Source organism: Planococcus citri, chromosome 1 (assembly GCF_950023065.1).
Source record: "Planococcus citri chromosome 1, ihPlaCitr1.1, whole genome shotgun sequence".
Lineage (NCBI taxonomy): Eukaryota > Metazoa > Arthropoda > Insecta > Hemiptera > Pseudococcidae > Planococcus > Planococcus citri.
Window position 1 is genome coordinate 84,893,976 of NC_088677.1, and position 24,531 is coordinate 84,918,506.

Sequence of the window (24,531 nt, forward strand, 5' to 3'; positions counted from 1 at the left end):
CATCTCTTCTACCCCTTCAGTCACATTGTCTCAAATTCCTGAATTTTTTTTGGTCATGAATACTTGAACAGAGTTCATATGGGTCTGTCTAGATGTATGGAGATAGCGCCGGGCACGGGAAGGCTGGGGGCGCACCTCTTTAAGGTCGCTTTTCTTAAATTTTAGCCTCATTATTCGAAATTTCTGATATTTTTGGTTATGAACAGAGTTCATATGTGTCAGTCCTCTCCGTGTGGATGTAAGGAGATGGTCTCAGCACCTCCGCAGCCTCCCCGTGACCGATACCCCTCGAAATTCTCACGAGCAAACGTGAACTTGACATCAATTCATAGTTTTACTCAGTATTTCTTCAAAAAAAAAATGAATAAAAGTATAATTAATCACGTAATGCTGAAATACAGCGTAATTAGATTCATTTTTCCAGTACATATATTGAATATTCACGTATGAATCAAGGTAGTTAGATATTATGATAGATACCCATGGTGCATAGAACAGTATGTAACTACCTCAATTTTTTCTTTGATTGATCACAGGTAACAGCTATTCACATTATATTCGTCTCTGTTCCTCATTTTCTACTAGTTTACATCAAAAAACACGTAAGAAATGCAATAAATTGCTTCAAATCTAGTGTTCACACTCTGCTCGAATATTCCCCAAAATTATAATAGGTATGTAAAAAGCCTCGACTCGTTGTTTTGGCATTCGTAACATCACGAGAATGTTCCTCGTCATTAAGGAGAATCACCGTACACATCCTCCCGCGATTTAAAGCAAAAAAAGTAAGGTAGGTAGATATTGTGACGCGTACCAATGGTTAGCATCACAGTATCGAACTACCTGAGTATTTTCCTCAAAATTGAGGGAACCGCAAAAATTCTGTTCCCTCACCACATTTCTGGCAATTTTACATTTTCAAAAAAAAATTGCAAAAATTGCGGGTAGTTAGATTCTGTTATATTACCCCATTACCGTGTATGTAGGTAGACAGTACCTACGAGAGTATAATAATAAAAAATGCTCCCCTTGGTGAGATCAGACGGATTAGGTATCTTAGGTATGTAATAAAAATAATTCGTTCGTTCGTTCATCAGTTTGTATCTTTCAATTCTTTCAATTTTGGGAACACATTCGGAATTTTAAACAACCGAAAAGCGCAAGTGGGTAAAAATTATTGCTTCTACTGAAAAGCGCAACTGACCAAAAAAAAATCGAAAAAATAGGGGGAAAAGCGCAACTGGTATAGAGCCCTTTTTAGCACTTGAAATTTTGGCTGAAGATGAATTTTTGCATGCTCTTTCAATCTGCCTTTGTACGGTTTAGTGCAAGTCCTATGTTGGAACGCAAAATCTGCGATTTCGGCTGACCTGTCAATCAAAATGGCCGTTATTTTGTAAGTAAGGCCACTTTTTTATGAGGACTGGGGCTAGAAATGTTCCTAAGGACTCCCCCTTTAAAAAAAAAAGTGATCCTTATGCGAGCCCCTCGACTATTAATTAAATATGCGGAAATTGCCTTACTGTTATGACATGACGAGTGAAGCAGATACTTATTGGGAGAATTATTTCTGAGAACACTGAATTCGAAATGTCGCAATTTAGATGAAGCTATCTCGTATTATCCACCTGTAGTTGTACACCTTTCTGCATTAGTGCATAAAAAGACAGAAGGGGTACAAAAATATACGCAATATGCGTTCTTCTATTTGCGTATACTTCGTGTCGTGGTTTTGATATGTCCTTTGTTTATAACTCGAAGCTAATGTATCTCCACACGTACCTGCGTTATATCTGCGAGTACATAAATATTAACTATACCTACTTATTAAAAACTATCGTAGCGAAAAGCCATCCATTATTTTACAATTGCTAAATCGTTAATTCCACTCGATAAAATCTTAATGATTCACTAATTCGAAGAACTTGCTGTTATCGGCTTCAATCTGTATCAAGTTGGCTGGTGGTCGCTCTGATATAGATGAAAAGATAATTCCTTCTTCTTCTTCTGAAGTAAAGTAATATGAAATTGAGAAATCAATCTCACAAATGATGGAAGGAATACAGGACAGTCTGGAATATTTTTCGAATTTCAGATTTTCTACGACAAATCCACATGAATGGCCAAATAAATCCGTTTATGACTCGATTATCCTTCAGTTTCCACGCGAAAGCCTTATCTAGTGGATTTAGATTTTGTGTATTTCCTCAAGTGTAGGTACGCACATACCTATAGCTAATTCTTTGTAAACGAATTCATAAATACCACGCGTTATTTTCCAAATGTCATTGACAAGCTTGTGAAATGGAAAAAAACACACGTTACACTTCTAAGGTGAAGTCGAACCCATCGCTCAGCTTGGTCGCATCGTTCAAGTACATATATAAGTAAGGCAAAATATTCTGTCTTTCAAAAGGAAAGGAGACGGCGGATTAATAATACGCGACGCGACGTGTGCTAAAGAATGTTGAAAGATAAAGCCGCTCCTTAAGCGACGAGTTTCTTGAGCTAAGTAAAATGAAAATATGAAATGCTCCATATGCTCACAATTCGAATTCGAGCTCGAGCTAGCGCGAGACTTATTTTTAAGTCGTCGCTTTTATTGACAATGCGTTCGTCACCGAGCTGCTAATAACCTATATCAATAAAGCTGACATTTCATTGTACTGTACCTTCTCTCTTTATGCTCATTCCTTTACACCCGTGGTTAAATCACCTTCTTTCTCGGAGCCCTCACCTCACTGCACCATCGTTGATAAACATGCGACGTGTTTTGAAAAATTCGTTAATCGTAGCGCCACACGGATTTTTTTTTCTACTTCGATTTACTTACTCTCTCTCTGTGTACCTTACGAGTTGGCCTTTTTTTTCTTCTTCCAGACGTCTCGTCGTCGTCGGTCTCGTGCGTTGTTTGAATTTGAATCTAAAGTTGTAAATACTGTGTAGTTGAAAACGTAAGGTTTGAATGCGCCCTTCTTCCCTCGTCTTGCTCTTGGCTTTTCATGTTTTGTTAATTAATTCGCACGCGAAAGACGCGCCTCGTCAAATGAAATTAGCAGTCGTGTTAATGAAAGAGATTTCTTCTCTCTTATCAGTTTTGTTGATAACTAAATTATCGTCCGTTTTTTGTCGAATTTTCTACAGAGAAGAGTGCGACTATTGTTGAAGAACAAATTATTTAAGAATTCGTAGGAAAATGAGTCAACTAAATTGCTACCGGATTGCAAGAAATTGTGCGAGGCTCTCAGTACTTTTCGTTGAGAATTTGTGAATCGATGTAGGGTTGGGAAGGGGAGGGGGAAGGGGGGATAGTTGCCCAAAAATTTGAGTTTTCGTGAAAAATGCTTTATTGCAGCACTATTTACACCATGATCAGGAAGTTGAATTGCATCAATAGCGTTTTGATGAAGCATGTTTCACCACAAGTTTAATTTTTGAGGAATCCAACGCCGCGAAAGTGGTCTTCAGAAGGGTCAACTACGAGGGGACATCAATAAGTGCGTGCACTTTTGCTAATAACTTTTGAACGGGTAGATATTTTTTGATGAAATTTGGAGAACACATTCTTCAGACCATTGAGAAGGCCTTGTGATAGTTTGTTTTGAATTTGGTCCCGGTGTTGATAAATTACAGAGTTATTCGTAAAGTGAGTTTTTCAAAAATGCCGTCCGAAAAGGAAATTTGTTCAGATATTCATTTCCTGTGGTTACAAGAAAAATCTGCCGCCTAAATTAATAAAAAAAATAGTTGAAACGTATCGTGCTAATGTTATCTTGAAACAGATTGTGTTCAATCAGTGTAATTCTCCAGTAACAGTCGCGATTGTTCATTTGATGAAAGGTGCAGTGAAAAAACCAATTTTTTTGCTTTACCGCTGCATTTCTTATGAGCTAAGCTTTCACAACCATTACTGAACAAATTACTCCGATTGAACACAATCTGTTTTAAGATAACACTAGCATGACACGTTTTATTCATTTTTTCATTAGTATAGGTGGAAAATTTTTCTTGTAGCCACAGGAAATGAATATTTGAACAAATTTACTTTTTGGACGGCATTTTTGAAAACTCACTTTACGGAAAACGCTGTAATTTCACGACACCGAGACCAAATTCAAAACAAACTATCACAAGGTCTTCTTAAAGGTCTGAAGAATGTTTTCTCCAAATTTCATCAAAAAATATCTACCCGTTCAAAAGTTATAGCAAAAGTGCACGCACATATTGATGTCCCCTCGTATAAATATATTCGGTTTTGTGAAACTATTGGATAGTATTGATCTGTCTTCAAGCGAAGTGAATCGGATCAAATTGAACCATTCACAGCCGATCGGCGATGGAACAAATTGATTGATTTCAGAGTGAATCATTCGCGAACGAATTGATTAGTAGTTTGTAAATCATTCGCGAACGAATTGAATAATTTTTGGTGAATCATTCACGAACAAATTGAATAATTTTTGGTGAAATATTCGCGAACGAACTTAATAATTTTTTATAAATCATTAGCGAACGAATTGATTCATATTAGTGACTAGTTCGCGAACGAATCGATTCATTTGCATAATTTTTAGGTGAATCATTCACGAACGAATTGAATAATTTTTGGCGAATCATTCACGATCGAATTGAATAATTTTCGGTGAATCATTCGCGAACGAAATGAAAATTTTTTATGAATCATTCGCGAACGAATTGATTCATAATCGTGAATGAACTGAATAATTTTTGGTGAATCATTCGAGAACGAATCGATTCATTTCCTTAATTTTTGTTGAGAAATTTCACGAACAAATTGAATAATTTTTGGTGAATCATTCGCGAACGAATTGATTTATGTGAATGATTCGTTCCCGAACGAATCGATTCATTTGCATAATTTTCAGGTGAATCATTCACGAACAAATTGAATAATTTTTGTTGAATCATTCACGAACGAATCAATTCATTTACTCAATTTGCAGGTGATGAGGTGAATCATTCACGAACAAATTGAATAAGTTTGGTGAATCATTCGCAAACAAATTGAATTGATTCGTATAAGTGACTCGTTCACGAACGAATTGATTCATTTACTCAATTTTTGGTGAATCATTCACGAACAAATTGAATAATTTTTGGTGAAATATTTGCGAACGAACTTAATAATTTTTGATGAATCATTAGCGAACGAATTGATTCATATAAGTCACTCGTTCGCGAACGAATCGATTCATTTGCATTATTTTCAGGTGAATCATTCACGAACAAATTGAATAATTTTTGACGAATCATTCACGAACGATTTGAATAATTTTCGGTGAATCATTCGCGAACGAATTGGTTCATAATCGTGAATGAACTGAATAATTTTTGGTGAATCATTCGCGAACGAATCGATTCATTTCCTTAATTTTTTTTGATAATTACACGAACAAATTGAATAATTTTTGGTGAATCATTCGCGAACGAATTGATTTATGTGAATGATTCGTTCCCGAACGAATCGATTCATTTGCATAATTTTCAGGTGAATCATTCACGAACAAATTGAATAATTTTTGGCGAATCGTTCACGAACAAATTGAATAATTTTTGTTGAATCACTCACGAACGATTTGAATAATTTTTGGGGAATCATTCGCGATCGAATTGAAGAACTTTTGATGAATCATTCGCGAACGAATCGATTCATTTCCTTAATTTTTTTTGATAATTACACGAACAAATTGAATAATTTTTGGTGAATCATTCGCGAACGAATTGATTTATGTGAATGATTCGTTCCCGAACGAATCGATTCATTTGCATAATTTTCAGGTGAATCATTCACGAACAAATTGAATAATTTTTGGCGAATCGTTCACGAACAAATTGAATAATTTTTGTTGAATCACTCACGAACGATTTGAATAATTTTTGGGGAATCATTCGCGATCGAATTGAAGAACTTTTGATGAATCATTCGCGAACGAATCGATTCATTTCCTTAATTTTTTTTGATAATTACACGAACAAATTGAATAATTTTTGGTGAATCATTCGCGAACGAATTGATTTATGTGAATGATTCGTTCCCGAACGAATCGATTCATTTGCATAATTTTCAGGTGAATCATTCACGAACAAATTGAATAATTTTTGGCGAATCGTTCACGAACAAATTGAATAATTTTTGTTGAATCACTCACGAACGAATTGAATAATTTTTGGGGAATCATTCGCGATCGAATTGAAGAATTTTTGATGAATCATCAGCGAACGAATTTATTCATATGAGTGACTCGTTCGCGAACGAATCGATTCATTTGCATAATTTTCAGGTGAATCATTCACGAACAAATTGAATAATTTATGGGGAATCATTCGCGAAGGAAGTGAAGAATTTTTGATGAATCATTCGCGAACGAATTGATTCATAATCGTGAACGAACTGAATAATTTTTGGTGAATCATTCGCGAACTTAGCGGTTTGTTTGCTCAATTTTTGGTAAATCATTCACAAACAAATCAAATAATTTTAGGTGAAATATTCGCGAACGAATCGATTCATTTGCATAATTTTCAAGTGAATCATTCATGAACAAATTGAATAATTTTTGGCGAATCATTCACGAACGAATTGAACAATTTTTGGCGAATCATTCACGAACGAATTGAACAATTTTTGGTGAATCATTCGCGAACGAATAGAATAATTTTTGATGTCTCATTAGCGAACGAATTGATTCGTATAAGTGACTCGTTCACGAACGAATTGATTCATTTACTCAATTTTTGATGAATTATTCACGAACAAATTGAATAATTTTAGGTGAAATATTCGCGAACGAACTTGATAATTTTTGATGAATCATTAACGAACGAATCGATTCATATATAAGTGACTTGTTCGCGAACGAATCGATTCCTTTTGCATAATTTTCAGGTGAATCATTCACGAACAAATTGAATAATTTTTGGCGAATCATTCACGAACGAATCGATTCATTTCCTTAATTGTTGTTGAGTGATTTCACGAACAAATTGAATAATTTTTGGCGAATCATTCGCGAACGAATTGATTCATGTGAATGGTTCGTTCCCGAACGAATTGATTAATTTACTTAATTTTAGTTGAGTAGTTCACGAACGAATTGAATAATTTTTGGTGAATCATTCGCGAACGAAGCGGTCCGTTTGCTCAATTTTTGGTAAATCATTCACGAACAAATTGAATAATTTTTGGTGAAATATTCGCGAACGAATTGATTTATAATCGCGAACGAACTGAATAATTTTTGATGAATCATTAGCGAACGAAATTGATTCGTTCAAGTGTTGAGTGACTCGTTCACGAACGAATCGATTCATTTACTTAATTTTTGTTGAGTAATTCGCGAACGAATTGAATAATTTTTGGTGAATCATTCGCGAACGAATTGAATAATTTTCGGTGAATCATTCGCGAACGAATTGATTCATAATCGCAAACGAACTGAATAATTTTTGGTGAATCATTCGCGAACGAATCGATTCATTTACTTAATTTTTGCTGAGTAATTCACGAAAGAATTGAATAATTTTTGGTGAATCCTTCTCGAACGAATTGAATATCTTTTGGTGAATCATTCGCGTACGAATTGATTCGTGCATTGACGAATTGATTCGTGCATTGACGAATTGATCAATCCGTTCGCGAATGGTTTTTTCAAAAAATTAATCAATTCGTTCATGAATGATTCCCTTAAATGAATTACTACTCTCACGAACAATTCACTTAGAATTGAATCTATTTATGCGTAGGTAAACAATTCGTTTAAAAACAGATCTACTAATAATTGTTAATAAATGATTCGTTAAGAATGGTGGAGGCTTTGTGAGATTTCAAGTTTCATCGAAATCGGTTCAGCCGTTTTCTAGGTAAGTAGTGAGTTTTAAAAAGTGTCCTATTTTCGATCATACCTATCGATCTGAATCCTTCAGCAGTAACATTTAGTGCTAGTCTATCACTGAAGGAAATCCCTCCTCTCCTCCCTTTCTTCAAATTATACTTTGAGTAGAAATAAATCAACTTTTGATCAATGATGAACTGCTGTTATGCAGTATAGAAACTCATTGCACTTTAGAAAAGTGAAACATTTGAAAACGGAAACAAAAACTGAAAATGACCTACTTAACCTTTTAACATAAGCATTAAAAATGAAGACTTCGAAAATAACTTTTTCAATGTGTTTTCAAACACTTTTTGAAAATCAATTCGTCCGCATTCGAGTTTATCAGTGGAGATGATCGATGCGATTCAGCCATCTATTTTCATGAAACAGTTTCAGGAACTGGATTCAACTACCCTTCTGAAAAGTACAGTCATCCCCTCGGACTAATTATCTCGCACATACATACGAGTAGATGTGGCGAAAAAATAAAAAAATACACCGTTTCGAACCTCTCTTATACGTATGTATGTACTTTTCAGCATGAAAAACGAAACGAACGCAACAAAAGCAAAGGCAAAACCTAAACCAGATCGCATTTTATAAGGCAACGGAACGCGAGAGACCCATCAAAACAAAACCTTAAGCTATCTATAAGGCTGGCGGCTTTAGAAACAAATCAAAAAACGCTATTCCGACTGCTTTATACACGACGGCTATAAATAAATTAGCGACGTTTGAAAGATAAAATTTTTGGTAAAAACCAATGAAAAAAGCCAAAGCGGTGTAACCGTCTCGCGTCTGCTGCGGTGGTGGATTGAAGATGTGTAGAACGACCACCCGCGGGTAATACAAAGTAAAAAAGGTATTTTTCAGGTGTATTCTTAATGAAAACGTTTAAACGCAGGTTTTCTCTGAAATTAACGTAACTTCGCAGCCAATAGAGACAGAGACACCACAACGAACGTACCAAAGAAGCTGTTGTTGCGCAACAGAGGAGGAAAAAAAAGGTTAAAAATCTTTTAGGGTCAATAGTTTTCAAAAAGATGGTAAATTCTTTAAGTGACACTTTACATAGAAAGAGATATCAAAGAGCTGTGTGATTGTTGTTACCTGTTGGCGGTGTTGAATCGATGATGGACAGTTCAAATTGTTTGTGTATAATTTTCAAATTGACCGATACCGGTCTGAATTCTTTGTTAGATGTGTCTTTTCTCTTTTATACCCCGAAAAATAAGAAGAAAACGTAAATAGTGGTTCGAAAAATTCACCTAGTAGACGTACGAGTATATTTCACGCATTCACAGTGCAAATAATCTTGTCACTTTGGTCGTGTTTCCAACCAATGAAACGTGAACGTTGTTTTTGTGGTTAGCGTTCTTTGCTAAGCTGATTTTTCGATTGAATTGTTGTCCTCGAAAACATCCCCTGATCCCAGGATTACGTTTATTTTATTTGACAAACGGTAAACTAACGAAAAGAACCAAAAAGAAATAGGAAATAATTTCTCAAGCAGTTTTATCTTCATCGTCGTCATTCGATTTACGCACCTTTTGCTTTCGTTAACACTTTCGTCACCTTTTTATTTCGTCAGTTAAACGATCACTCTGAAAAGATTATCGTATTGTGTGCTGCTTATTGCCGAATAATCGATCAAAATTAATCATCTTTCGAGTGACTGAATCGTGCAGGTGGAGTTACTGCGGGTAAATGTACTTTTTATAAGTGGTACGCACGCGGAATAGTAATATACATACAAGATCCTATAAGATCCTTGATCATTTAATAACCTCGTAATATCGTCCATTTGTTTCGATTACTTACTTATACCTTATGGCAAATCTATAGTACCTTTTCATGGCTACGTAGTACGTACTCGCTCGGTCACTTTGCGGAAACGAGCGGCTTTTACATACAATACTACGTGATGACTCGTTCATTAAAAGGATTAAATAATTGATTGCGTTGCAGCAGCCAGCAGCCGAGCAATCTGAGAGGAGAAAATCAACCACTATAGGCATGTGCAGAGCTCTGTGTGATATTGTCGTACTTAGACAAGGTTTCAATTAGCATTTAAAATATACCTATTTACTTTTTCTATTAAATAAACCGAGTGAAGAAATGTATAGAGAGTTGGAAAGAGAGCGTCGAGTGTACTTTGATGTAATGAAATGCGACTCACACGGATCTATACATAGGTACAGATAGGTGCATTTACACGTACGATATACATTTTTCTATAATCTGTTTACAGCTCTTGGTCTTTTTTTTTCTCGGTGTGTACAAATACTTACATGCTTTCGCATAAATTCACACGCTAAAGCGATAGGTGGTATGGGAAAAAGTCGACATAGGTATTTTAGAGAACCTATACTTTGGTGTTTTTATATTTTACTAATAGATTAAGTCGTCAACTGATTAAAGTGCCTTTGAAGTTTGAATACCTACCAAAAGTGCAATGAGTTTCTACTGCAGTTCATCATATTGGTCAAGTGTTGATTTTATTCTGTAGTGGGGGTATAATTTGGAGAAAGGGAGGAGAGCAGGGATTTTCTTCAGTCATGAACTGGAAAATATTATTGCTGAAGGATTCAGATCGATAGGTATGATCGAAAATTGGTTTGGTTAGTTGAATTACCGCAATCGATTTGGTCATTTATTGACGTGAATGTGTTTTTTTTGTACTGGGAGTCTATCCACTATTTGTGTAGCACCAATCCACGTCACGTTGACTTTTAAATACTTGGGGGAAAAGAATTCGTTGAATAATTTTTGAAAATTTCACATCTATATCCCTCTGAGATGGTAACAATTTTAAGGCAGTGTTTTTGATGAGAGAAGCATTCGTCGAAATTTACCTGTAGAAGTTCAATACAGAATGGGCTGAAAAAAAATTTACCAGTGAGATCGACAAATTACATCCATGCCAGGCTCTAAATCCTCCCAGCAGTCGAAAAAATGGAAAGATATCTTTGAAAGTCCAAAGTGTCGTGGATAATGGATAATTAAGAACTTATTGATGGTGATTGGTGATAGTCGTTTTTTTTTTTTTTTTTTTTTTTTCAATGGAAAATTATTTGTTTCCCTAAGATTAGCAATTAAGCACTTGGGTGAGCAGTCTTTTGACTTTTTTTTTTGGAAAACTAGATGGGATTTGAAAAAAAAAAGCTATGAGCAACCTCAAAAGATTACAGGAAAAAATTGGGATCTTCAACGAAAAAAATTATCAATCATTGAAATTTTATCACAGTGATCTTTTAGATACCAAATCTCACTACCTAATAAGGACTTGAAAAAAAAAATACTTAATTGACAAAATTATGTCAATTTCTCAAAAAATGATTATTTCTTTTCTTCAGACTTTCAGCCTACTTGGAATTTTGAGAATTGAGTCAACTTGACCAAAAAACATATCCATGATTCGAAACTTTCCTTATAGTCCGGCATATGACAATAGGAGTAATTGACACCCCCCCCCCGCCGATCCTCCGGGACAACTTGTTTCTTAAAGGGGACATCCTGAGGAACATTTTATAGCAAACTTGCCCAAAAAAAAGTTGTCCTTACTTACAAAATGGCGGCCATTTTGATTGACAAGTCAACCGAAATCGCAGATTTTGCGCTTCAACATAGGACTTGCACGAAATTTCTCAAACTTTACATAGGTAGATCTAAAGATTATGCAAAAATTTATAACCTGCCAAAATTTCAAGTGCTAAAGTGCGTTTTTCGATTTTTGGTGAATTTCTGAAAATCAAATTTAGGCCAAAAATGAGGGAAAAAATCAAAATTTTACCAAATTGACCAAGAAAGCTGAAATTTGGGATATACCCTATTTTCGACATGCCAAATCGATTGGAAACGGTTTCAACCCGTTTTGAGCAGTTCTAGAGCCTCCAGCAGATTTTTGAAACTCGAAATTCCCACAAAATTCTATTAAATTGGAATTGTAAAGCTGAAATTTATTCTAAAAACTAATTTCAATACGCTACTAAGTACGGCAGGTGAATTTCAAGTCGTTTTGGAGCCTCCAGCGACTTTTTGAAAATTACTGGAGCCTCCAGTAGATTTTTGAAATTTGAAACTTCCCCAAAATTTCATCAAACTGAGATGGGGAGTCGCAAACTAATTTCAATACGCTACGAAGTTGACTGCTGGTGGCTTTCAAGTCGTTTTGGAGCCTCCAGCGGCTTTTTTGAAAATACTGGAGCCTCCAGTAGATTTTTGAAACTCGAAATTCCCGCAACATTAATATATCAGATGGAGTTGGCAAGTTGAAATTCATGTCGCAGACTACATAGTGGTTTTAAATGGTTTTGAAGCTTCCAGCTACTTTTAGGAAATTTCAATTTTCCAAAAAAACGCCATATAACCTTTCAAAAAGTGGCTGGAGGCTCCAAAACGACTTGAATCCACCAGCAGTCAACTTCGTAGCGTATTGAAATTAGTTTGCAGAATAAATTTCGACTCTCCATCACAGTTTGATGAAATTTTGGGGAAATTTCAAGTTTCAAAAATCTACTGTAGGCTCCAGTAATTTTCAAAGAAGTCGCTGGAGGCTCTGAAATGACTTTAACCCACCGTCGTCTTCAGAGGATGTTAAAATTGGAGTGTAGAGTAAATTTCAGCTTTCCATCTCCATTTTGCTGAAATTTTGTGAAAATTCGAAGTTTCAAAAATCTGCTGGAGGCTTCGGGAATTTTAAAAAAGTCGCTGGAGGCTCCAAAACGACTCGAATTTCACCTGCAGTACTTCGTAGCGTATTGAAATTAGTTTTTAGAATAAATTTCAGCTTTACAACTCCAATTTGATGGAATTTTGTGGGAATTTCGAGTTTCAAAAATCTGCTGGAGGCTCCAGAACTGCTCAAAACGGGTTGAAACCGTTTCCAATCGATTTGACATGTCGAAAATAGGGTTTATCCCAAATTTCAGCTTTCTTGGTTATTTGGTAAGATTTTTATTTTTTCCCTCATTTTTGGCCTAAATTCGATTTTCAAAAATTCGCCAAAAATCGAAAAACGCACTTAAGCACTTGAAATTTTGACAGGTGATACATTTTTGCATGATCTTTTGATCTACCTTTGTAAGGTTTGAAAAATTTTGTGCAAGTCCTATGTTGAAACGCAAAATCTGCGATTTCGGTTGACTTGTCATGTCAATCAAAATGGCCGCCATTTTGTAAGTAAGGCCAACGGTTTTTGGGCAAGTTTGCTTTAAAATGTTCCTCAGGATGTCCCCTTTAAGAAAAAAGTTGTCCCGGTAGGATCGGCGAAGCAGGGGCAATTACTCTTATTGTCATATGCCGGACTATTAAGTTAGAGAGGAGACTTTGGTTCCATTATTTCAACATTTTGGTTACTAGAATTATTTTATTGAAAAATCTGCAAAAATTTAAATTTTCGAAGCCTTGTATTCTGCAAAAAATCGCAAAAAGTCTCGCCTTTCGTCCAATTTGCCCAAAAGTCTTTTCTCTTGCCGGAAAATGCTAAAAATTGTTGTCGTTTCAACAACAAATTTTCATCTTTTTTTTCAAAAAACTGCCTAAAAATCTCGTTTGTTTACAAAAAGTTGTATAAGACAAAAATTGTAAAAAAAGCGTCACATTTTAAAAATTGAAAAAAAAATGGCTTTTCTGCAAAAATTTACAAAAAGTTTGACTTTTCCTCCGAAAATTTACAAGAAATCTGATTTTTTTGACAAATGAAAAAAATGGGGTTTTTGTGATTTTTTTGTACATTAAATTTTTTTGAACACGTTTTTATAAGTTTTTTGTTCATTTTTCGACTTTTTTTAATTACGAAAGTTACTTTTTTTTGGAAAAAATTGAGTACGAGGCGACGAACCCTGTTCTGATTTCATGTTTAGGTTGTTCTACTTTCAGTGTTCAATGTTCATGTTTGGTGGTTTTCAGTTTTCATTTTCGTGATCAAGATTTTTTGTGTTCAACCAACATAACTCAACGTTTGTTTGTTGTTTTTTTTTCGTGGGGAGAACGGGGATTGGTTCACATTCCTGGTTCAACTTCATTATACATATGTGCTTGGCAATTAAGATTGTGAAAAATGATTTTTGGAGTCTTCATTTTTCATTTTTGTGTTCAAGTTTGGTCATTTTCAGTTTTTGTTTTCACATTCTACTTTTTTACAAAAGAAGCCAGCTTTCATTTTTGTTTTCAAATTTTCAGTTTTTTTGTTTCCGTTTTCAGGGTTTTCAGTTTTTCACTCTTATAAAATGTTTGTTCTTTGATGTTATTTTTCGTTTTGTTCTGAGGGTAGAGGGAGTGGGAGGAGTTAATTTTGTCATCTTGTTGTCATTTTATTGGAGGCTGAATTTTTATTTTTGTTGGATTTAGTTTTCATTTTGCGTTTTTATGTTCAAGATTTTTTGTTTCTGCAGCATTTTTATTCTTACTCAACGTTGATTTGTTTTTTCTATGTTTTGTTTTCAAATTACGGGTTCTTGTTTTTGTATTGAAGTTTCTATTTTTTCGTTTTTCTAAACTTTTATTTTCGTTGTTTTTTAGGGGAGGTGGGGGGGGGGTACAATTCCATTTTAATTTTTCATGAACTGAGCAAGGTTGTGTGTTTTTTTGGGGGGAGAGAGTGGGAGGGACGGGTCATTTCTGATTTTAGGTTTTTGAATTTTCAGTTCTTGTTTTTTATCTCGTTATTCATTTTTGTGGGTTTTTGTTTTCGTTTTTAGAACACTGCTGTTCAAAGTTTGCTGATGTAGTATTTAAAATCACCCCAAATTCTTTATCGATGGTTTGCATTTCTTCAAGTGTGTTGAATCAAAGCTGTGTTCATAATGTACCAAGACCAATATTTTCTACTTCCTTTGGCTGTATCATTTTTTTTTGTGTGGGAAAATCACTGATTCTTAAAGTTTGCATATTTTGTCATTCCACTCCATAAATTACCCATTTTGGTATAAGCTTCCTCAAGATCCTCTTCGCAATACATAATAATGTACGTATTGTATACACGTGTGAAGGACGAAGGTGTACATATAAATGTGGTTGTATTATCATCCTCGAGGCTCGAATCACTGCACTTGAAATTTCCATCACCCATTGAGTCCTTGAACTCATTTATTATTGTTGTACGAGACCCCTAACGGAGCACACTCCTGCTACCTCGATGCATCGTTCTAAATATACCGGACCCCTGAAGAATAGCATAAAGGATCTCTCCGTGATAGTGGACTGAATTGGCGTAACCACTTTTTTTTTTGTAGGTATACCTTTTAGTTCTATATGTAAAAGAATCAGGATATTGTATCTCTCGTTCATCGTTTCCTTTCCTTTACCTTATAGGTATTTATTTTCGGTATTGTGCTCCTTGTTTCAAGATCAAAGGTTCCGTCACCTTATATTTTATTTTTTATTGGTGTACTTTTTACATTTAGGAGGGTATGTATAAACTTGACAATGACAATGAGTGGGTAAAGTTTTTCATATCATTGTACAGTGTACACTGTTGATGAACAGTTACATTCTAGTTTACGTCTTGTGTCATTTTGTGAGTATTTTTTGGTTCAGGGAGAGAGAAAGAGATTAAATGCAAAGTGTCTTTGAATAAATGAGCTGATTTCTTGTGTAAAATTTGAGCTAGAATTGACTCCTCTTCCTCGTCCAATCATTATTAAACGTATACCTAGGTAAATAAATCAACAAGAGGCTTAGAAATTTCACCATTTTTTATTAGGTATAGGTTGGTACAAAATGTATACGAATAATAAATTTTAAAAAATAATAAAAAGAAAGTAGTGAGACAGCGTAAAGAGTTTAATTTTCTCGAGTTCGTTTCATTAGGTGAAAAAAATACGTAAAAATAACCAAAAGTTAATTAGATAGAAATTAAGTAAACGTATAGTAAAGAATTCGCTCGAATACCAAATAGCTTTCATAATACAGCATTTAAAAGTTACATTTTTCGCTCTAACAATTATCATCACTACCAATCTTAATTTAGGAACATGATTTTTGTATAATTATACGCATTAATCTAATTTTTTTTTACATATAAATATGTACAATAATTACTACTATAGGTAGATATTTACACGACACAATTTAAAAAAAAATTAATTTCGGGGTTGAAAAAAAAGAGTAAATTGTTACAACATCCTATTCACATTAAGTATGTATAGGTATAGGTAAGAAGTTATATAGATATTATGTGCGTATGTAGAATAGTTATTGCAAAGGTGTAGTAATGACTAAAGCACACGTAATTACCCACGCCGCCGAGATAAATTTGTCAAGCTCGTGTATAGGTTTAGAGGTACCTTACCTAGGTATAGCATATGCATTGCAGCTGGTGCATGGTAAGGTAGAGGAGTAGAGATACAGGTACATGAAGAGTGGGCTCATGGAGGAGGGTGTGTATGGATTTCTTAGAAAAGGAAACAAAAAATCGTATAAAAATATCCGTTACAATGGAATTCTTTTCGACTACACCTTTACGTGTACAATATAATTATTACACGCGAGAAATTTACAACGCTGTACGTACCGTAGAGATAAAAAACGTCGCCGTCGTCGTCGTTATTTATTGCTTTATTTTTACGTTTCGTCAATATATTAATTTATTGTCGTCGTATTGGGTTTTAAAGAGTATTGAAAATTTGCACTTTATCCTCGTGTAAGTACCAGAAAGATAAAAGGAGATGGTACGTCGAGGAGTATTGGAAAGAAATCGAATTTCAATTGGTAGGTGTTTAATAGTGTTTACCAATAGGTCTATAAAGGGGATGATCGAGTATATAAAGCTCGTTGATGTGTGTGTTTATTTTCTCTCATTTTTGGTAGGTACCTACACTCGACTATGGCGACGATGTAGAAGACGGCAAGGCGGTGTTTTTAACGCACGTAAAGTATCTAGAAGTACCTCATCGTATTTATACAAATTGCAAGGTGATTCGGCGGGTATTTAGTCGTACCTGCTCGTTACACTATTTTTATGGGTGGAAAATTTGAGATGAATGTAAAAAATAATCGTAAGCTTGTACATACGTTATGGTACCGGATTTCATTTAGTGTTTGTCTAATAAACACGATGGAATAATAGCTACATAAAAATACACCTTATACGAGTATCTTTGCACCTGAACGCGTGTGCAAGTGCTAAGAGTATCGGGAACTGTGCTGTGGAAGGTTTGAGATTCGTTTTAGACGAGAATGAATGGGTCGAGATGTGCGAAGATTGAGGTGTATTTGAACGATTAGGATTGGTTATTGAGGGAAATGTTTGTGGATTAGACGAATATTGATTTCGAGTTGCTGAAATATTGATTTGGAGGATTTCCCAATCAACAAGAAACGAATTGATCAAGTATGGTTGGAATAAATTGGATCAAGAGTATATTTTACGTCAGGTCTGATCAGATGTAAAAGTTATTTCAAAGGGAAATGCTTTGACTTATTCTTCAAGTCTGAGTGGTTCAATTTGGATCAATAAGGCAATGTCCGGATCTGATCTGATCGAACAGTTCTTATCAGAACATCGTGTGTGTGTTTTTTTTTTAAGACTTTTGAAAATTATTACTGGCAAAAAAATGACAATTTTTCCAGAAAAACGAACCATTTCGCAACAGTTTGATAATAAAGCAGTACTTTTTGCCAATTTTTAACATTGAAAATGAATTTTTTTTCAATTCCTGGCCAGAAAGCAACATTTTGAGAATTGTGACGAAAAAACGAATTTGTTGAAGCAGTTTTTGGAATGAAAGGGAGGCTTTTTGGAACGTCTTGCAAAATATAACGACAATTTTTAATGATTTTTAGGGGGAAAATGAGAGTTTTCAGCAATTTTGATGAAAAAAGTGACACTTTTTGGCAATTTTTGACATTTTTTTGGTGAATAGAAAAGCAAGATTATTCAGCCATTCAGTTGGAAAAAACTCTAAATTACAGCTAAATTTTTTGAAAAATGAAAAATCAAACTGCAAGAGAGTCAAAAAAAATCTAAGAAAAAATTTTAAATACTTACCAAAATATGAATTTTTTTAAAATGATTTTTGGGAAAAAATCAAATTTTTCAGCAATTTTGATGAAAAAAGTGAGACTTTTTGGAAATTTTTTACGTTTTTTGGGTAAATTGAAAAGCAAGATTTTTCAGCAATTCAGTTGGAAAAAACTCCAAATTCCAGCTAAATTTTTTGAAAAATGAAAAATCAAACTGCAAAAGTCAAAGTCAAAAAAAATAAAAATCCCCCAAAAAAATTTAAGATGTCAAAACATGAATTTTATAATAATTTTGGTAATTTTTTTGAAAGTTAGGTGGTTTTGTATCGGTCCCTAACACTGGATCTCACCAAGTCTGGTCGGATGATATTGGATCAAGGGAATGTCCTTACGTGGCCGGATCTGATCTGATGGAACATGCCTACATGGCTAATTTAGGATCTAATCAGATGCAAAATGATCCATGCTGAAGTCATTCATGATCCTACGAGAAAATGGTTAGGATGTGATCAGATTCGGTCGATGAGATTTGATCAATTGGTCGTATCAGATTTGGATCAAGAAAACCCTGATCTGATCTGATCTGATTTGCGAAGTATTTCACGCTGTAGTCGTCCACAATCCTTTGGGAAAGTGGTCCGAATCTGATCAGGTCCGGTCGATGAGATTTGGAGAATTGGTCGTATCAGACTTGGATCTACAAAATATCCGGATCTGATCTGATCAATCAGGTTTGATCAGTTGCAAAATATTTCACGCTGGAGTCATCCATGATCCTACAAGAAAATGTGATAGCTGGGACTCTCCTTGGTATTCAGAGGGAAAGCCCAGGACTATGCAGCATATAATTAAGCCCAGGGAACCCAAACTTGACTGATGACCTTACGAAAGTACATCGAACAGCAAAGGTGACGAAACACCGCATAAAAGATCATAGACCGCAAATGAAGTGTTCAGCTTTATTGTAAACATCTCTGATATAAAACCGAATAGATTAATTACCAAAAAAGACACACTAAACATTATAAAAGCACTTGCAATATCGATTGCAAGTGGAAGCTCTGAAATGCATCCGAACCGGAACACCAGTGAAAAAATACTCAACGTTTGTAACGTCTCTAATGGCGGAGTGGCTATACTCGAACTAATCCGACAGAGTGCACTACTTAGTCAGTGCTGCCACTCCGCGGGAACACATCTTCCCTTTAGGTGGAAGCTGTGGGCGCATCCCCTACCGTCACAAAAAAGATTAGGATCTGATCAATCTGATCTGATCTGATCAATCAGGTCTGATCTGATCAATCAGGTCTGATCAGATGCGAAATATTTCACACTGTACTCATCCACAATCCTTGAGGAAAGTGGGTCGAATCTGATCAGGTCTAATCGATGAGATTTGATCAATTGTTCGTAACAGATTTGGATCAAGTAAATGTCCGGCTCTGATCTGATCAATCAGGCCTGCTCAGTTGTATTTCAATGCTGTAGTCATCCACAATCCTTTGGCGAAGTGGTTCGAATCTGATCAGGTCCGGTCAATGAGATGCGATCAATTGGTCATATCAGATTTGGATCAAGAAAATGCCCGGATCTGATCTGATCAATCAGGTTTGATTAGTTGCGAAATATTTCGTTCTGTAGTCATCCATAATCCTTCAGGAAAGTGGTTCGAATCAGATCAGGTCCGGTCGATGAGATGTGATCAATTGGTCGTATCAGATTTGGATCAAGAAAATGCCCGGTTCATCCCGGATCTGATCTGATCGATCAGGTCTGATCAGTTGCGAAACATTTCATGCTGTAGTCATCCACAAACTTTTGGGAAAGTGGTTCGAATCTGATCAGGTCCGGTCGATGAGATTTGATCAATTGGTCTTATCTGATGTGGATCAAGAAAATTCCCAGATCTGATCTGATCAATCAGGTCTGATCAGATGCGAAATATTTCATGCTGTAGTCATCCACAAAATTTTGGGAAAGTGGTTCGAATCTGATCAAGCCCGGTCGATGAGATTTGATCAATTGGTCTTATGTCTTATCTTATCAGATGTGGATTAAGAAAATGCCTGGATCTGATCTGATCGATCAGACCTGATCAGATGCGAAATATTTCATGCTGTAGTCATCCACAAACTTTTGAAAAAGTGGTTCGAATCTGATCAGGTTCGGTCGATGAGATTTGATCAATTGGTCGAATCAGGTTTGAATAAAGAAAATGTCCGGATCTGATCTGATCTGATCTGATCAATCAGGTCTGATCAGTTGCAAAATATTTCATGCTGGAGTAATCCATGATCCTACTAGAAAAAGGTTAGAATCTAATCACGTCCGATCGATGAGATTTGATCAATTGTTCGTATCAGATTTGGATCAAGAAAATGCCGAAATCTGATCTGATCAATCAGGTCTGATCGGTGACGAAATATGTCATGCTATTAGTCATCCATAATCCTTCGGAGAAATGGTTAGAATCTGATCAGATCCGGTATATTAGATTTGATCAGTTGGTTGTATGTATCAGATTTGGATCAAGAAAATGCCCGGATGTGATCTGATCAATCAGGCCTGATTAGTTGCGAAATATTTCATGCTGAAGTCATCCACAATCCTTCGGGAAAGTCGTTCGAACACCTGATCATGTCCGGTCGATAAAATTTCATCAGTTGATCGCATCAGATTTTGATCAAGAAAATGCCCTGATCTGATCTGATCAATCAGGTCAGATCTGATACAAAATATTTTACGCTTTAGTAATCCATGGACTCATGATTCTGTGGGGAAATGATCAGGATCTGATCAGAAGTGCTCGATGAGAGGGAGGTATTGCAATAAAGTTGGATCAAAAAAATGTTTGGATCGGATCTGACCTAATCTGATCTGATCAGATGAAATCAGATCTCGTAACTCGGTTCCTTTATAAATAACCAAGTTATTAAAGTTGATTTTTTTGAGGAAAAAAAATGTTCAAAAATTTCAATAGTTAAAGTCTCACTTTCTGTAAAAAGTCGCTCAAAGTCTTGCTTGTCGTCATATTCGTCAAAAAAATTTGTTTCTTGGCAAAATTATTAAAAATTGTAGTCTTTTTGGGAAAAAATTCTCACTGTTTTGCCAAAAAAAAAAAAAAAAAAAAAAACATTTTGTTCTATAAATTAGCACCTTTTTCTCCCAAAATTTCGGTACAAACTTGTTTTTTTTTTTTTTGCCAGAAAATTGCGAAGTAGTCTCAATTTTTGGAAAAAAATTGTAAAAATGGATCACTTTTTCGCTAATGTTTTTTAAAAAGTCTTGCTTTTTGCTAAAATTACCAAAATTCTGATCAAGTTTCATCAACAGATTTTAATTTAATTTAATTTTTTTTTTTTTGTTTTAATATTCGGATCTGATCTGATCTGATCTGATCTGATCTAATCAGGTCGGATCAGATGCCATCTATTTTTTTATGAGAACCAATAGGTATTCATAAGTTGTACCTTATATTGCACAATAAATTCCCCCACCCCCTCATGGGGAATGGGGACACTTTAAAAAAAAAAAAAAGATGCCATCTATTTCATGCTTTGATCGTACATGATTCTGCGAGGAAATGATCAGAAGCTGATCAGGTCTGGTCGATGAGATTTTATCGATTTGGTTGGATCAGATTTCGATCAAGAAAATGCCAGGATCTGATCTGATCATTTTGGTATGATCAGATGCAAAATATTTTATGCTCTGATCGAATCGCTTTGGAAATAAATATTTTCTCATGATGAGATAGTAAATTTTTACGAAAAAAAGCACCTAAAAATTTTGCTAAAGAATTTCAAAACATAATTTACGTACTCGAAATATAATTTGTTCGCGAATGATTCGAACTATTCAATTATTCATGACTTTAAAAAATAGATCTACCAATACTTTACTTACCCTCTAAAATTACTGAATTACTGGATTTTTTATTTTCAATCCAAGTAATTTTCAGGGTTCCAGAAGTCCATGTCATGTCACCAAATTTTGTTACCTACTCGCTATGACCATCTTCTGGTAATTTTTTGAATTTTTTTTTTTTTGGGTGAGGGAGTTAATTTGACAAACTTTTATGACACTTTCCTGTAGTTTTGACAAATCACCATTCAATTTTGAAAATTTCCTATTAATTCTTGGTATTTTTCTTCAATCTAAGCAGTCAGTGCAAAATTTTACCCAAATGAGACATTATCTCAAATTTTTGTCACTTTTTGATAGTCTCATCAATTTTTGATATTTTTGAGTGATTTTCACAATCAGGTTTACAATTTTTATGATACTTTATTTGTGAATATTCATTTCTGGCTCTTTATTAAACGTCGAAATCGTAAGAAATTTTACTTTGGTCTTCGACCATTATCATTTCGTGTATCTGTTGATTGATCAATAATTTCATAACTATAACTAATCCACCTTAATTTTTCTTTGTTTCAGGTGAGTGCTTATTTCTTTCCAAAAATGATAGAATAATATGAACTCGTGTATGAGAATGAGTAAGTAATTTTATAATCCTTATGAGAAAAGTTCTGTAAGTCACTTCTACACCTGTGACCTTTTATTTTCAAAGGCAAATCAAAAAAAATTTCAAACTCACGGATTTTGGAAATCAGTTGAAATAATGGTCCATAAAGTTTGAATCGAGATGATCTGATTTTCCGAATACGAATTTGGAAACAGTTGATCAAATTTTTGAGTTCACGAACAATTTTGATGAATTTTTAAAAAATCAAACTCGGATCGAAAATGGAAAAAAATCAAAATCTTACCAAATAGATCAAGAGAGCCGAAATTTGGTATGTACCATGTTTTCAACACTCCAAATTATTGAAAAAATTGATTGAAAATTTAAAAAATACTTTGCATACAAATTTTCTTCCAATTTCATTTTTTTGAAAATTTGATTTTGTTAATTTTGTGTGGGTGGGGGGGGGGGGAATCGAGATCGATGATTTTTTACGTTTTATTTACGTAATTTTCGACTATAAAATTACGGTGGTGTCATGTGTGGAACTTTTTTGGAGAATTTATTCGATTTATATTTTATTTCGAAGGCTGTTTTCTGAACTAACATTTCTCTTTAGTTTTTATATGCATCAAGTTGACAAAATAATTGGATTACGAGTCCTATTGTGTCGCGTGCCGAACCTTTATAAAGAATGTACATACATTTTTTAATGCAGTTATTTGCATAATTTCGTAATAATTTGTACGCGTACCATTGAGCGAATAATTTTTGTGAAATTTAGCTCATTATTTTTTAACCATAGTGTACGATTTCGTCCGCTGTAAAATTCGTCCATTTTTTAAATTAACTACTTAAACGCTCGCATAGAATAGCGAATTTGAAGGAAAAATATACTCGTACGGTAATTTATTTCGGATTGCGAAATTAAACGCATACTTGCGAGTGCAAAACAAACACGAGACTGGAAAACAAAACGTGTTTGTTGTTGGATATTAAAAAATAAAAAAACTCGTTGGTTTATAAATTTTTTTCAGATTTGGAATTTGGATTAAGGTAATTTTGATTTTGGTTTTATCTATCTAAATACCTACTCGCGAGTTTAATTTACGTTATTTTGAAATCATACAATCATACTCGGGTTTAGGGGCTATGAGGGGGCACGGGGGATTTTCAGATCTACGCATTAACGTACAAGTATACGAGTACCTAACCTGTTGCTGAATCTCGCGACTACGACGTCGCGAAGTATTTCGTATTATCGCGTTTATTAAATAAATACTTAATCAGACGTCCATAAAAATCCATAAGTAGCGTATTGTGTATTTCCTCATTGTATGGCGCGTCGTCATAAAAACCACCCCCCAATACAATATGATTCATTGTAATTATACGTTCGAATGGCGCCCAGAAGTTGTGGTACGATGGTAATAAAAATACGAAAAAATGATCTAGTCGAGAGGTAGGAAGAAGAGCCCAGCAGGAGGGGGTGGAGGGAGGGTGGAAAACACCTGAAATTAAAATTCATTTTTGTATGACCGAAAAAATTTCAACTCGAACGAGAACAGAAAAATGTCGGATGTTGCGGTAGCCAAGGTAATTACATATAGCGCCAGTCTGGTGACATGCCAAGGAATTATCATGAAAACGCAATCAATCCCACTTATTTTTTGTATTGCTTATGTATAAAAATTTCTGTTAGCATTATGGTACGATCGTGTATACATTTAGTGCTGTATATACTAAATCATAATGATGCGGTTGTTTCGATACTTATACCGGACCCAGTGGCTGTTATGGCGAGACAAACGAGGTGAATTTTTCTTTACCATAAAGTACAAATTTTGCTATTCTATAGATGAAGCGAATGAATCGAAATATGACCATATTGTCAAAACATACTTTGAGCAAGTTTCAAAATTTTTATGATAAATGAGTATACGAATAAGTTTATAATAAAGGTATTAAATAAATATTCGTATGTTCAAAGGTGAAAATTTTGACTGGCGTGAATTTATTTTTTAATTTTTCAAAGCATCTAACTAAATTAACACACGAATTTGCCGAGTCTCCTCCGCGAACCGATCGATGCTGCAAAGTTGATGTACAAATTATAGAAGAAATACGAAAATGGGTTTGGTAAATTCGTCGATAAATCAAATTTAAAAATATTTCATCGCGTCCTTGATGAAAATATGTATA

General features: G+C 34.7%; 1 protein-coding gene across 1 annotated transcript in view; it reads left to right on the top strand.

Annotated features, from left to right (window-relative positions):
- Positions 1–24,531, top strand: part of LOC135839065 (uncharacterized) — an 87,550-nt gene that overhangs the window by 40,811 nt on the left and 22,208 nt on the right. The gene's annotated exons all lie outside the window — the stretch shown is intronic.